Below are 14329 nucleotides of genomic sequence, written 5' to 3'. Positions count from 1 at the left end.
CCCAATCAATTGCAAAACCCTCCTGCCTATCTTGGACTTTCCTGATATCGTATTTTACCGCAAAGTTAAAGAGCAATGGAAACAAAGCATCTCCTTGTTTCCGACCGTTCTTGATGGAAAATGATACAGATAAATCCTACAAAACATAAATATCTCATCGGACATAATCGATTTTCAGAAATGTTTCATCGTGAAAACAAATATGAAGTCCCCTACACAAATGGTATTAAGATATAAAACTTTACTTCAAATACATGTGGGCACTGAAATAACGAGATAGAATACTTCTTGTTTGCTATGTAACAGACGTATCTAGAAACGAAACTGAAAATTAGCTGACGTTTACTTTCTGTAATCATGGGAAATACACACTTTAAATATTTAAGAAGTTTATGTTATATTCAAGTTGTAATGGAAATTAATGCGATTCAATGTATGCTCGTTCGATATTGAAGAAATAATGTTAACGGTCTGAACGGTTACAGTTACATATATTACCCGATTATTTGTTCATATACATCATTAAACAACGAAGCTCCAGCTATTTCAGACCAATTTCCCATGTATGATTTATGTTAGTGAAATTACACTTAAGTTGATACGTTCTCATTGTTACTACTCAGAAGACCAATATGGTTATAAATACATAGGCGCAAATTTATGAGCATTAATTTTAATATTTAGCAATCTATAAAATATTCAACTACCCGATTATTTGTTCATATACATCATTAAACAACGAAGCTCCAGCTATTTCAGACCAATTTCCCATGTATGATTTATGTTAGTGAAATTACACTTAAGTTGATACGTTCTCATTGTTACTACTCAGAAGACCAATATGGTTATAAATACATAGGCGCAAATTTATGAGCATTAATTTTAATATTTAGCAATCTATAAAATATTCAACTATGTTTTTCGCAAGGCATGCCCAGACCGTATTTATTCAGTTAACCGTCTTTTGTGAATGCATACAGGTGGCGTAGATTTACAATTCTCATACATCAATTTTTACGTTTGGCCTTCTGGAACAAATTGCTTGGATATGGTGGCCTCTAGTGACAAAATTTTGGCACTATATTTCGTACAAATGTGTTAATTAGTTCAGAAAATATTAAGTTTAGGGCTGAATGCAGACAGATGGATACACAAAAATTATATCATAAGCATAAATTCCCTTATAGGTACGTTAAACGAGAAAGATTTAACAAAATTTTACAAACCACCATATTCACCAACATATACATCTCTTTATGTTTCAGATGAGATGTTACGCATTCATCTTTCGTAATGGGGTTTGAACGGCTCTCTCAAATTCTTCTGAACATGACCCGTGGGGCCAGCCATTAATAACCATCGCCCACGTAACAAACTCGTGACGTCATGTGCCTAAGTTTCTCGTTGCAGAAATCTACATTGCCTGCAAAGGGGGGGAAGGGGAGGGCAACATGGCAATCTATCATCAGGGGGCTGAACTATTATCGTCTTCAAGACGAACCACACGTGTGGTCTATGGCGAGGGGTTAAAAATTTCAGGTTCTGCGACTCAATTTCACTCCCAACTACAGGCAGCGATCCACTAGCTGGTTTAAGAAATCATATGGGTTGTAAGAAGATGGCTGTCTTCTGGGTTCTAGTGACATGTAGTCTGGTAGAAGTTTACCAACGTTTCGGAGGTCATTGTTGTGTCCATCATCAGGTCGTCGTCGCTAACAGTGAAGCAAGTCTCTTTTACCACTGTTCGGCGTTGGAATTTACAGAAATATGAGATTACGTGAGCGTGTGTAATCTCAAATACTCGATAATCAAATTATTTCGTACAGTGTTCAATATTAATACAGAGCAAACGAGCAAATAATCTGTGAATAAATCTAGAAATTTCTAACGATGGTGAGTTATAATCTCTGAAATTGTTTTCTTGGAGATTGTCCAATGTCTAAATTATAAATAAAATTACGGCTTTTCGGAAGCTGGATTCCGCTTCCGTCTTCAGGTAAACAGGAGAGGACAGAAACCCTAGTTATGAAATTCCCTGCTCTTTATAGAACACATAAGTTCATTACCGTATTCACAAACATCCTGCCGCCGGTCCCAATATATAGCCAAAAAATTTAAATCAACACCCTCCAAAACTATTTGACCAATACCCATTATAGTAAATCCCCACAGAAAATGTTTGGTAATTTCATATATTTTGAACTCTTCGAATTGATCTTATGTGTATACCGAGCAGAAAGAGTAAACAAATACTATGCCAACGAGTTGCTAATTATAGCATAAATAACTGTTACATATTACATATGTGCGGCAGTGTCTAGAACCAAAATCCCAGAAACAAATTACCTGACTTGCCAAGTGACCACGTTGGCGTCTCAACAAGGGCTCTACTCTATCGATTAGTTATTTCATGCTAACATAAAACACCTTATACCCGATAGTCTTCTGTTGTCTAAAATGTAGTTCGAACAATAAGAATTACAATAATTTTAACACCTGGCCAAATGGCGTAAAGTGAGACAGATTTTATTTTACTATACTAACACTAATGCCACTCTTCCTCTTGCGTTAAAGGCAAAGCCAGAGTCGACAGTCACATGAACGAACCGAGTTTCCTACTCAGTACGTAAGCAGGTATTTGAAATATCCTGACAGCCTTCCTAAATCACAGATGATTTTTGTACAACCCCGATGTCTGTTATCTTCACAAGGCTGGTATGTAGCCATCCGACGTCTTCTAACCAATCACGTACCAGACTTTCAACATCTTTACTTATCTCTTTCTCTCTCTGTCACACTCCAATTCTCAGTTAACTTTGTCAAGCTCATGATTATTCATGATTCAACTAGGCAAAAGCCTAAAATCCTACAGAGATGCAAACCTGAAAGAAGAGAATTACTGGTGACTAGAAGAGGCAACATACAAAGACCGGCACAGCGTTACCAGACTCGGTGTAGAAGACTCCATATTCAGATTGAGTAAAATTTTGTTAGCTCAGACATGGCAACGCAGAAACCATAAGGCAATTAAAATTGAAAAGAACTTGTTTTAATTATAGTTATTAAACACTTAAGTACAATACAGAATGTCAGGCAAAGTTACTACGTCAAACTCCTCACAGTACGCAAAGTGAGGCCTTGCAGCCTCTAGTGTGAAGTTCAACGGATTAAGCGGTATTCGCATTTACGAGGTTTTACTACAGAATTTATGTTTCAAATTTCAAAATCTCGCCCAATCCACTGATAAATATTCTACACGAATTTCGCTGTTCGATTTGTTTTCCCGTGACGAATCAAATACGTGTACGTCCAGTGATTTATGAAACAGGCCACTATTCAGTTTCCATTACCGTAACAACTCCAATGTAATCCGACAATTTCAGTAGATTCAAGCTGTGGCATCCTCCATCATACACGGAGAACATAACCAGTCAAACCTGATACTGCGTAGGTGTTTATCGTACGAGTAAATTAACGTTTTGGAGACCTGGTAGTCATCGGATGATCCCGGGATGAATATCTCATCTGAGGTATGCTGTTTCACTCAGATTATACCAATATGTGAAAAACACTCATTGTTCCTCTAGGCTTCTTTTGACCGGGAATGAACGTTTTCCTGGCAAATGGAAATAACTAACTAACCAGATGGCTTACAGAACACGAAGGTTCATCACCGAATTCACCAAAGCCCTCCACCGGACCCTGTCCTGGGCCAACAAAATCCAGTCTCCTTCAACTCCTATCTCCCATAGATCCCGCCTGACATTATCCTCCCATCTACGTCTAGGTCTCCCCAGCGGTCTCTTCCCCTCAGGCTTCCCAACCAATACCCGGTGCACACCTCTTGTCCCATCCACGCGCGCTACATGACCTGCCCATCTCATTCTTCACTACTAAATCACCCTGACAATATTGGGGGAGGAGTACAGATTTTTAATCTCATCATTATGCAGTTTTCTCCATGCCCCATCGTCTTCTCTCTTAGGCCCAAATATCCTCCTCAACACCCTATTCTCAAACACCTGCAATCTGTGTTCCTTCCTCGGAGTGAGAGACCATGTTTCGCACCCATACAAAACACGTGCTATATAAGCAAATGTAAATGCTCATCATATGCATACACAAGGAGTTAAACACTTAAAGCCGAATACGAGCACGTACACGGTCCCATCTGCTTTAACAATCAACAACGCAGCATTTTGTATTTAAGGGTTTCGTATGATTGATTCTCAGTGTAAACAGCAATTATTTCCCAAAACTACATTAACCACCTGACCTTATAATGATGAAGTTTTGTTTTATCTTTGCGGTATGAAATGATTTCTTAAATATTATATTTACGAGCTTCTGTTCTAAAAGGTTAGATAAATTCTGTCAACAGCATAGCAGTGAATTTTACAGAAAACTCTAAATTATATCAGTTGATTACTCATAAACATTTAACTCATATATATCGATATTTATATCGATGTTAGTTTTATGAGTTGTACTTTCCACTGGTCTTGTAGATAGATACCCTCGTTTAGAAGGACCATGTTGCCTCCATCTTCGTGTTTGAACAGGAAGGACACTACCTCAATAACTAAATTTAAAAATTTCAGGATTTAGTGTACAGGCCAATCTTAAATGTTAATAGTCGCTCAATGGGTCTAGAAATCACCTACATCAAGGAGGCACTGTACATATAGCCCGCCCTTGGACCCTGTCTCCATCTTCACACCATAAAATAAACCTCCCACGTGATCTCTTCCTTCGAGGGTCCCGTATAAACCTTCATACACATTTATCACTTCCGCGTGTATGTCTCTCCCATCTAATTTGCAGTTTTAAATGAACACAGTGACCATTGATTGAGATTTTTTTCTACTGGACCCAAATGAGTACATATTTTGCACTTTTCACCTACGGACGAAAAGATTCAAAAACGCTGTGATCATTTATAAATAATAGTCAATGGACAAGTCCATAAATTCAGTAAACCTCATTGTAACTATTGTCAGGACCCTTCAGAACTGATTTAAACCATAACCATTTTCAACAATCGGAGAGAGAAGTCTGATAACGAAAATCGATTTAAGAATCTTCTGAAAACGTGAGAAGAAAATCCACTCCCTTAATGTACACAAAGTATTCAATGTTTAAGTAAGCTGATACTCTACTGGTCGTCTCAAATTCTGTGCGCAAATATAAAATAAAATTCTTCTTGAGGGCAGAGAATTCTTGAGCACCACGCTCCGGTTACTGCTGACGTAGGCTCGGTAGGATTTGCCCGTCCAACCAGCCAGTACGCGAGGTGCATTTCTAACTGCAGACCAGCGCACTGACAAAGAACAATCAACATCGTCCTCGTATACTGCCTATTCAACCTCCCAAACCACGGTTAGCTCCCTCTAGACTATGTATCCGAGGTTCCCTCGCGTCCGGAACTGCTTTCAAATAAGACTTTAGTATTTTAAACATCGCCATTGATAGGTTATTACGAATATGAGACCTGAAATTTTCCTGGCGGCCTGTATTCGTTGTAGTGTCTTTTGGGAGTCATACTATGCAGTGGTAAATATTACAGATGGTTCAAACGAACGTTCTGATCCTTTCTTTTAGATTTAAAGAGTCTTGTGGGAATTTTACTACGTTCAAAGGTTGAAGGAGATAACACGTTACTCCGAAATGTCAGTAACATTTAACAAATCGACAGAACAAATATCATCAACATTTGTCGAACCTGAAGGAGGCACTTCAGTTCCGAGACACTATCTTAACGTTTTCCTTCAAAACAAATACCAATTCAAAAATAACAGTACTTCAAGATGGACCTGACGTGATATGTTAATAACATCAATTAAATAATTAACAAATTTTGGAGATAGAAGTTGAAGGCGATTGGATTTTGACGACCCAGGACAAGAACCGGTGAAGGGATTAGGTTAACTGGGTGATGAACTTTCGGGTTCCCTAAGCCAGCTAGTCAGTTAGTTATACGATATACGTATTTACTATTCATTACAAGTATCACCGGAACATATAAGGGGTGCAACATCACGCAAAGACTGAAGTATCATTTTGTGAGCCTAAGTGAGCATTAAGGTATCTGTGATTGAAATCTTACGTCTCCTGTTGGCTCTTAGACTGTTTCATTAGTGAAACCACTAGGAGTAATTGAGCGGTCTTCACAGTGTTAATTTAAACAGACCGACTGGTCTACAGGGTGTTAGGCCACAATGAATAATGATAGGAGAAAGACTAGTTTACGTATATTTACACACATAACCTGAAAAGTACACACGTCATCTTGGCGGAACACGATAAAATATATGAACCTACTCGTGGGGGCCCAATAGATAACCTTTTTGTCCCTTTTACGTGAAGACAGAAAGAGAATCCAGTTTTCGAAACGGTATAGCTTTATAATTTTACAATTTAGATGATGGATAAAAGTTCAAAAGAAACAATTTTACATATTATAACGCACCATCGTCAGGAAACTTCAAACTTCGGCAGATTATATGCCACATAATTTCAGAATCTTCTAAGTGAATGACATCACTGGTACTCCCACATTTCGTGTTCTTACTGTGTATTGTTTGAATACCTGAAAGCAAGAATTTAAGAGAAGTTTCCTGGAGTTTCTCCAATAAAATATATAATACTACTGGATAGAAATATGTGGTGTATCATACAAGTGTTTTAGAGTAGACGGCGAGGCAGGCAGAAACTACAAAAACAATTACATAAAGTTTCATACCGTCCCAATGTTTAATATATAACAAGGAAATGTACGCATAACGGACGTGTGGATTGCTTATGACGTCACCACGGAGGATTCTTTCACATGGTTGCGCGGTTAGCTGGGGATTCCAATGTAACCATGGTAAACAGAGCCCTGTGGTAATCAAGGTTACCTGGAGATTCTCCACTCAGCCTCGTCCGCGCGCAAAAAGGTATGTTGGTATGTGTGCCAGATGTCAATAACATTTGGAATGCGTGTAGAAATTTTATTAACCTCTACAAAATAAAATGTAATCGATAGTTCTCGAGGTGTCACTTATGGCTAGACAAACAAAGCGAAGCTAACGGCTTGTATTTATGTAAGTTTTGGCTGCAAATGCTCTTAAAATGTTTCATGTAGGGTTTTCAGGTAATGTCTACGATCAATCTCCGTCGTTAAATCGAAAGCTAAATACAGAGTTCGAGCATTCAACATTTTCTTTTACAATCAACACAACATTGCTTTGACAAAAGTTGCAGATGTATGGAACGTCTATGGCTAGACAAAAATGTCAGCTTAACAGTTGATTAATGGCTCTAGCGTCACATTCATCTCAGAAGTTCTTAAGACACCACGTTAGTATTATTAATCTCAGAAAATTTAAAAGTACAACAATTAAGTGACTTCCGGTCGTGTGAATTTGTTACCAAGTTTAATAAAAAAAACCGTCACTTCGTTCTTAAGTTCTCAGCTGAGACGGATACGCGGACGTAATATTATAACCTTATATTTTTTTTAGAAATAAGCAGGGGATATTAAACATCGATCAACTTACACTCTTTGTCAAAGTAAAACACAGACAGTAATCTTCAATCTGCAAAGCTGTATTTGTTCAGAGCGATTATAATCTCTAGGCACATGGACATGATCACTTCTTGATATAATATTAAAAGGCAACTGGCTGATGGTATCGACCTAAACCTTAGAACAATTTCACGTCGATGCTAAATTTCTGTGACCGATATATATTCCAGTAGGCTATTCGTCTCCAGTTTGACTTTAACCAGAACGAAGAGTATACTTTCTGTTGCAAGTCGGATTAAAGCTTTTAACTGAAGTAAAAATATTTCAAAATGAATGAGGATTATATATGTGAATGAAAGAAGAGGCAGTGCGAGAAGAAACAGGCTGAACGAGAGCGGAAATGAGGAAGAGCTACTCTGACAGGAGACGGATTCACCGCCATTTACTTCAAGGCGCGTGCCCCAACTGTGAAAACAGAAACAAGCATTACTTGTAGGCTCTAGCAGTACATGGAGCAAGACAGATACACCACAGAGCTACTGTTTGTCCCATTAAACATGGGGCACACAATATTTATTCTTCTTCACCAACGCCCAAGGTTAGGTAAAAACAGTCGCCACAGTAACCCCTTTTAGTAACAAACACAAAATTGCATTCAGAAGTCATCACAAGGCACGAAGATAAGTGGGATCTTTAAAGGAAATTATAATTAAATTAATATTCTACTAGTGTGTAAAGCTACTCGCAGGCATTAACGTAATTTCCGATGCAAAAAGCCTTCGTTGTAACTTAAAATTAAAAAAAAAAATACCGACGCTGTACGGCTTGAGCTATGATAGTGTCGTGGAATAAACTGAAAATTATTCATGAAACAATTATAAAAAAATGTGATATTCTCAAATAGTTTTACAATCTTCTGCAATGTCACGTTCTTGTATTTAATCACAACAGTTAACACATAACTAAAAATAAATCTCTTTCAAATTAAGTGAGTCAAATTAGATCAATCTCTATAAAATCGAAGGCGGTATTGTGCATAGGACCTCATGGCATTTTCGATTTCGTAAGTGCAAATGTACTGCCTAGACCAGTAAATCTTCCTTTTTAAGCATATTTTGCTAATCACCTTATAATTTCTTATTTTGCTATTGTTCTTCCACATATAAGTATCCTTTACTCAGCACGTATTCCATAAATACGCCTTAGGCCATTACACGTCTGTACATCATCCAGTTGACGCAGCCAGGCCTTTTAGGCAGTTTTCAAACATAGACAATATTTTACGAGCGTTCATAACAATACCGAAAGCCTAATACAATAACTCTGTCCATCTGTAAATCAACTCGAAAACGCATTAATCTATTTTAATTAAATTTGATATTGGACAATTTTACGAAATATTATCGAGCCGTTTCAGTTTTCATGAACGTCAGACAATTTTAATAACCGCTTACAAAAAGGCATAAATATATTCTCAGCTAGTTTCTTTACTAGGGGCTTTGACCCTGACCGTTTCGCTCACCAACAATCAACTTTGGGTCCTTCCATGCTTACCCCCTTTTTAAACTTCATTTACGTTCCTTCGTTTTAAACCCTTCTTCCTTTCCTTGCCCTCGTGTGAGGAATTTAGGGATGAAAAATGAAATGAATAAACAAAAATCATGGAACATTTCGTACATTTATATATTTAAATATTCAAACACTTCGCCTGGCCCACGTATTATTATATTATAATCCGTTTCATTGGACACATTTTTTCTCCACAATTGACAATATCTTCTCCAGGACGCTGAGTAACCGACGTTCCATCTGAGGTTCATTCATATCAACAACACGTCGAGAAGCCTATGCCCGTTCTAACTAATTTTGATTCATGTCTGTTACATAAAGTAATACTAACAAAATATCCCAATTTCATTCTCGGCAACATCGCTGACTATCACGTAATTTTAATCTTTCTCATCTATCGTGGAGGGCTAGAGTTAATTCGCTGATGAACATTCGGGTTCCGTAAGCCATCTAGCTAGTCAGTTAGTTAGTTTCTTATATCGTAATCACAATTAACTCGTACTAAATCCTAGAGTCATAATGTAGGATAAATACGCTTCTAGTATCGGTGGCAGGGCCACCAACCGGCAGACACGCTATATTATTACAATTATTTAAAAAAGCAAGTCCTTGAAGAAGAAACGTTCGCACAGTCTGTCCATTCTTCTGATATCTTGAGAACAGTTGGAAGAATTTCCATAAATTTCCAAAAAAAAAAAAAATCAATATCAACGTCACGGATGCCCAAACTTTTGAGGTGGGCGGTGATAATCTACTATGACGTCATTACTCATAATCTTCCGTACCCTGATGACGTAATCGCAATTTTATATTCCATAAAATCAGGATGAGATGGGTACGACATTTAGAACGCATAAGAGAAATTATATATATACACGCTTTTGGTCGTAAAACGTCGATGAAAAAAGGCAAAATGGAAGACGTTGACACAAAAGGGAGAATACTATTAAAGTAGATGTGAAGGGGTAAAGTGGACTGAATTGTCTTAGGACAGTGTCTAATGGGATAACTTTAGAAACGTGTTAATGAACGTATGGATTCCATCGATTGTGGAAAATTTATTTAATAGATGAGTAACTATCAACTTATAAGGAAGACCCTACACCGTAAGTTAGTTAGAACCCAAAAACTGAAATATTCATACCAAAATCGGGTGAACAGGATTATTTTCTCACCAGGATCCTAATTTCAGTTTGAGTGATGTATGGTTTAACACATTTCGTTTGGTGCTGATTCCTGTTCACAAGGGAAATACAGATACGAAGATCGAGGGAAATTCTAGGATATATTCCCCCAGGGATGTTTAAATTTAAAAAAAAAATCTTTTTCATGGACTCCCACCGGAATCTATTAGCGATTTCAATAAACGAGTAAAAGTGAAAGTTTATTTAGCTTTGAGAATCAATTACAAGACTTACTAAAAACCTGAGGTGAGATTTCAGGTTCTCAGGGCAGCGAGTGTAAACATGGTTGTCGACTGAGTTGTTGCGCTGTGTAGTCTGGTATAAGTTAACTAACTGCCTCGATCATCAGGGCGATTATAGATAAAGCAAAAAAACCTCTGAAACTTCGGCTAACGTCTACCAAATTAAATACTTTAACAACCCACAGGACAAAATCAAAACTTAAATATTCTAAGTCTTCAAGGCATCTCCCTATAATTCAATGGTGCAAATACGTTTATCGTACCACATTTATGTGTCTTTCTTTCCCACAAATTTTAAATTAATCTATTTGTATGGATCTTTTTACAATCACAGTACCACTGTAGGTCATCTCACAAACCTACCTTTTAATTTCCCACAATCCGTAATACCCAATGGCAGTCTAATTTTGGAATGCATCCTCGAAAAGTACATAAAGTTTATTTAAGTAAGGATTTTGTGTACTATTAAAACATGACAGCCATTATAATCTGCAACATTGCAATCCAAAATAGCAATAAATGCTAAACCACTGAATTTGCACATTTATAATTCTGATGTTACTTTGTATAAATATACATCATAAACACGCCGAATAATTCCGCATGAAACATATTTTCTTACGTCAAAAATACGACACAGACAACATTGAAAATATTTAAATACTATGACGTTACACATGACAGATTGTAAATTAGTAGTGGCGATTAACACCAGAAATATACCACTTAATTATATAATTTTACGTTTATAGTTTTTGTTTTCTTATCCAACAGGAAGCAGTGACGACACTAAAATATTTGCCTTGTTGAATATTATCATATACATCACTATCGTTCTTCATCTAACAGTTTGTAGTTCGTCGGGTTTAAGGCTTGAGGCAAGACTCCGTACAGTGTTCTGTGCTGTGTACGATTTCAAATTTTTGAGGAAAAAAACCAATCGTTTAACCCCCAGATATACGCAACCTACCGAGCAGGGATTGACTTCAGCATACCGAAGTAGCTGAAGATTCTGAAGTATTTTTTCCCTTCCTCTCTCCTCTAGAGAATCCAAAACACTTCGAAGTTCTACGGCAAGCCACTGCAGCGTTCGCTTCTACAGCAATGATGGAATACGTGGCTACAATAAGGTAGTAGTAGGAGTACATAAAAGATGCACCATACTTGAACGGACAATGCGAGTTACTGCAGCGAACTACACACTTGTATTTCTGTTTTTATCTAACTGTTTTATCAACTTCACTGTTAGATAAAAAATAATTAATGAGATAGCTAAGAAAGAGGAATTTACTACGGCATCATAACAAATTGAATGGAGCTACTGGTCTGGGTTCTGACGGGCGGCCTCCAAAATACGCAGAGGCCTTTATTACCACTAAACCACTACTTCTCTTCAGGATCCGGCTTGTATGAAGATATCGAAGTTTTTTTTAAAGGAACATATGACCTCCATTTTCAGAACCACGTTAGACCTGAGGATTGTGGTATAATGTTCTGCCGAAACGTCGGTATCTACCTACAATTCTACACAGCGTTACAACCCACAAGACAAACAACAACTTCACGGCCGTGAGAATCTGAAATCTGCATCAATTTCCTTTCTACCCCAATGAAACTACTTTCCCTTCCATTGAACCCTCTTATATTCACAAGATGATCTAATCAATTACTGATTAACATACCCGCTTACTACACACACGTAATATAAACAGACATAATAAAGTCTGTCGTTCTTTAATACGGTCTTATTTCGGCGTCTTCATATTCTCCTATTCTGCATAACGAATTAGTGTGTAATGAAATTTGAAAAGAACCCTACTCTAAACCACTATTAGATGCGTTTCTCTTTAACTACGCTGTATTCTGCTCATGTCTCTAATTCCAGCGTTAGCTGTAGCCTGTCCTTTGTAACTCTCTACCATCTCCTTTGGGATACGCCTTCTATGACGTCATGTCGCCGCAGGTTCGGATTCTGTAACGAGCCGCTTTTAATTAACAGCAAGACTACGTGAAGGTAGGAAGGAAACAGCAAACCACCTCTCTTACCGGAAATACCTCTGAATGTAGATTGGAAAGCCGTGTCGGAGGGTGCAATGTGTTTCGATCGAAAGTTTGTTTTAGAAAGTCAACCTTGAATATGCAATTAAAGGTCTTTCAATCCCACAAAATTGTAAATCAGACAAATTCCATTCCACAAGTTAGCCTAGAATTCTAGGAAATTTAATTCGCACGATTTGATGATGCAGGTATCTGCTGAAATGCATGCAGCTTCTAAAACTTATCAATTTTTAACGTTCTGAATATGGGCACTTCTCTTTTTAATTTTGTAAAATTTTGAACAAGGAACACTAATACTGAAGCTAGTTAATTATTCCTTACGCCTCTAGCATTATATCCCATACTGATGTCTAATATCGATTCATTACGTCATCGAATCGATGCCCATGTAAGCGCAGAATTTTAGGATAAAAATGTCAGAACTGGCTGTGTTAAACGTCGTAAGAAAGGGCCAATATAAAAATATTTTTATCTTCAGCGATAACATATATAACTTCCAAAATATGCAGAACCCTCACATGCCAGCGTATTGAAAAAAATTAACCGCACTACCCTGATGATGGAGACAGTATACAGTTAAAAAAAGTCGGTCAACTTCTATGAATCTTCACCGTAACACCCAGAAAACATCATATTCGTTGGCACAAGTACCTGAAATCTCACACGCTACTGATACGCCGTGCTAGGTCGACCATTTCTCCGACAGTGGTGTTGTGCATTACAGTCTACACGTACTCTGCAGGCGTCATGATGACAGGCAAAGAATCTAGCCTATATAATCTTATCCATGGTTATTTTTTTGGCTGTAACACCGTGTAGACTTATAAGTATATACCAATGTTTCGATGTAACATACTGCTTCTATCTAAAGGGATATTTAAGGACTGTTGTGCTGTTCTGCACTGCTTGAATGTGAGATGGGTAATGCTATACAGTGAGGACGTTCATGCTCTTTTTAACCATAGATCTCATTACGGTCCGTTAATTCATTTCCCGCAGATTCACTCGGACGCATTAAGTGTATGCGAAGCCGTCAAATTGTGAACCTTAAGCACACAACATATTTTACAAGAGGAGAGATAGCGCTTCTTGTCAGTGCACTATAAACGCTGCCAAATTCCCACAAGAGACAGAAGCCAAAATTTCCAGACGTTGAGCATCAAATAGAAGCTAATTAGTGTTCGCGTATTTTCGGGAGTGTTCGTGTGACATACACTCCTGAGTATTGGTTTTCGGGGTGGATGGATCCAGTTCTAGTCTACAGGCGTGTGAGCTTAGAACAAGTAAAGTGGAAACGTTTATGTTTTATCTGTAGCTATTATAATGCAGAATAGAATATTCAGATAAATACATCGTAGCGTCCATTAGCATGAAAATGATGGACATCGTAGTACCTGGTAATAATATAGGTCAATAATAACTAGTATCAAAGTTGAAGATAATGAAAATGTATTGTGTTGAACAGTAATATAATTTATTGCAACATTATCTTTGAAAAACTCATTTAAAGTACGAACTTCATTAAATTTCTTTAAACTAGATTAAATATATAAATATCTTGGCGACTGCCAAATGCACTAATATAAAATGTACCGCCTTACTTTAGAATCCTGCTCAACGAAGTCTCTGGCAGACCCCGACCAACACAGTCACCACACTAACCTATTTTTAATTTCTTGCCACCAGAGTCTGTACTGTCAGATTTTGATTTAAATTTTTTCCGCGTCTCCACTTGTACGGTCATGCGAAATCGACGTATTTTTTCG

General features: G+C 37.5%; 1 protein-coding gene across 2 annotated transcripts in view; it reads right to left on the bottom strand.

Annotated features, from left to right (window-relative positions):
- Nucleotides 1–14329, bottom strand: part of LOC110828453 (Krueppel-like factor 6) — a 617820-nt gene that overhangs the window by 12246 nt on the left and 591245 nt on the right. The window lies entirely within an intron of this gene.

Source organism: Zootermopsis nevadensis, unplaced genomic scaffold, assembly GCF_977971745.1.
Source record: "Zootermopsis nevadensis isolate Lab colony 2312 unplaced genomic scaffold, Znev_1.0 Znev_ptg000011l, whole genome shotgun sequence".
Lineage (NCBI taxonomy): Eukaryota > Metazoa > Arthropoda > Insecta > Blattodea > Termopsidae > Zootermopsis > Zootermopsis nevadensis.
This window is presented reverse-complemented; position numbering and strand designations above follow the sequence as displayed.